Source organism: Vicugna pacos, chromosome 25 (genome assembly GCF_048564905.1).
Source record: "Vicugna pacos chromosome 25, VicPac4, whole genome shotgun sequence".
NCBI classification, from domain to species: Eukaryota; Metazoa; Chordata; class Mammalia; order Artiodactyla; family Camelidae; genus Vicugna; species Vicugna pacos.
The window spans coordinates 34,847,436-34,850,156 of record NC_133011.1 but is presented as its reverse complement, the minus strand read 5'-3'; the positions used below and the strand labels follow the sequence as shown (position 1 = coordinate 34,850,156).

Below are 2,721 nucleotides of genomic sequence, written 5' to 3'. Positions count from 1 at the left end.
GCTAGCACAGTGTTTTTACATACGGCTGATACCGTGTTTGTCTCTCAACATCCCTAGGAAGTAACAGACATGAAGCACTTTTACGGAGCTAGATGTCAGTGGGCAGAAGAGAAGGCGTCTTCCCACACCTGACACTTCCCTCCAGGGCAAAGCAAGGCCACCAGTGTCACACCACTGGTTTCCCTTCGCAGTGTCTCCTTCATTGCTGCTATGGGGACATCTAGAGACATACTATTGGCATGTATACGAGGAGAAACTCAAGCCTGCCGAGCTCATGAATTTTCTCTTCTCTTCCTGAGAACGGGCTGCCAGCAGGTCGCTGGAGGCCCTGATTGCTCTTGGACATGAGAAAACTTGGCAGTAGAGGCTGAGGGAAGTTCTGCCCCATCCAGGAGTCTGGTAGCCAGGGGATGCGCCTGACTCCTTCCCACGGTCTGGGTGGGAGCCTGGCTGTCTGGCTCTACAAAGAGCCCCACAGCCCCCTCCCCCGACCCCTGGTAAGGGGGTACTCTGACCTTCCCATCCCAATCTAGGTTTCTTTTTTTTTTTTCATTCCTCAGCTGGTTTAAAACTCAGACTGGGAAGCGAGACATTGCATCTGCTATCTCCCAATGTGAACACCCCAGCATATAATAGTGATTCAGTCATTGGAGGTGGAGGGGGGGGTCCGTTCTATTTTCATAAAGGTTCCAGGACCCCCATTGAGTCACACAACTCATCAGTGCCAATGGACCTTCCAGCCCATATTCTGTCCTCTGTGCCCCAGGGATTGAATAAATCAATGAGCAAAGGAACCCTGGGAGAGCTCTTGGCTCATCAGAACCCCGCCAGTGCCCACCGCCCGCAGCACGTTTCCTAAGGGTGCCTCAGCTGCAGGCCCTCCCGCTACACTCCAGGGGTTTTCCGCAAGGCAGTGGGACCTCCAGCTCTGGCTCCGGTAAGGCGCGTGCCTGGCTCTGAAACACAGCAACTCCGCCTCCTCGAGCCAAGAGCTGTCATCGCTGCAGGCATCGCTAGCCCAGTGCCGAGCCTGCCATCAATAATTCAGGTAGCCGGGGAAGCTGAGTGTCTGCTGGTTTGCAAAATCACTGCTCCGTCTGCTGCTCACAGCGCTTCAGCCCTCTGCGGTCTGGTGGAGGCAACCGCGTCCTTTCCAGCGGGGCAGCAGACGGTCTAAACCCAGAACGGCATTTTCCCTTCTGCCAGCAATAAGTAAAAATAAATGCCGCCGATGGCAGACGACATCAGATCACACTGTCACATTATCCAGAGGTTAGAAGGTGGAGCCCAATGTCAAAGTCCTGGGAGGAAGGGCTGCTGTTCTGATGTGGACGAGTGTGGTCTCCCATGGTACCTAATACGCTCCCCAGCGCCTGGTTGCTGGCGAGAAGATCACGGCTTGGAACTGGCTTCTTTGGCTTCACCGCTTGACATTGTTTTTCTCTTGTTCTCTTTTATAACAGAAGAAATGGGAAATAGGTTCCATTTTTTTTTTAATGAAACTGATCTCTGGGTACTGGTTACCTTAGCTGTTTTCACCATTTATAAGGAGTGGATGCCTGAAATGTCTAATTAAACTTCATAAATTTTTATTGGAAGCATAAGGTAAGATAAAAGAATATAGGGGCAAGGGGTTAAGAGGCACAAATGACTATGTATAAAATAAACTACAAGGATAAGTTGTACATCTCGGGGAGTATAGCCAATATTTTATAACTGTAAGTGGAGGGTACCTTTAAAATTGTGAATCAGTATATTGTACACTGGTAACTTGTGTAATACTGTACATCAACTATGCTTTAATCAGAAATGATTAAAGTTACAATAATAGTCTATTTCTAGAATAATAAAAATAAATCACCTGCACGGGGGAGGGTACAGCTCAGTGGTTGAGTGTGTGTCTCACATGCACGAGGTCCTGGGTTCAATCCCCAGTCCCTCCATTAAAAATAAACTAATAAATAGGCCTGATCACCTTCTCCCTCCCCCCAAAGTTAAAAAGAAGTATTACAAATTTTAATAAATATAAATAAATAAAACACCTGCATGTACGTGGTTTTGATTGGCATCCAACTGCATTTCTTCAGTACAGATCATGGAATGACATCTTATTCCGCATTAGCCTGAATTCTACAGGATAAAATATTGAAGTCATGGTTTGCAGGGTCTTGAATCTTCTCAAATTTTATTGTATTTCCACCACCCTGGACAAAAATCCCAATTCTTGAGCAGTCTTCAGGATATATAAGACTTCTTAAAAATCTGACTTCAACATACCATTCTAGATTCAGCTTCCAAAATACCCCCCACCCCCACCCTTCCCTATTCGACGTCCCCAGAGTGGAAAACGTGGCTGCAGCCAGGCTGCGTCTGGGCTCTCAGGCATCTTCACTCGCACGCCTGGGCTGGATCACTTGGGGCTCTTCGCGCCCATCTCTCTCTCTCTGTTTCTGTCTCTGACTCTCTGGTCTCTTCATAAGCTTTTTAACTGTGTTGCTTGGCTTTTCCCAACCTGGCCTCAGAAGTCACGTGGTGTCACGTGACTGTTACCCAAGGAACTCCCCCAGCCTGCCTTGAGGGGAGGGACATAGCTGCTGCCTCTCACTGGAAGGTGTGTCAAAGAATCTGCGTCTGTTTTAAGGCCACCACATGTGATTACCCACTGACTGAATACCTTCTATGCCCAGAAGTTATGCCTAATTGTAAGGACCTTTGATAATC

At 48.0% G+C, this 2,721-nt stretch overlaps 1 non-coding gene across 1 annotated transcript; it reads left to right on the top strand.

The window, feature by feature from the left end:
• The first annotated feature begins 1,869 nt into the window (after positions 1-1,869).
• TRNAV-CAC (transfer RNA valine (anticodon CAC)) lies at positions 1,870-1,943 on the top strand. The gene has a single exon. It is a non-coding gene; the product is annotated as a tRNA-Val (tRNA).
• Positions 1,944-2,721: the final 778 nt, after the last annotated feature.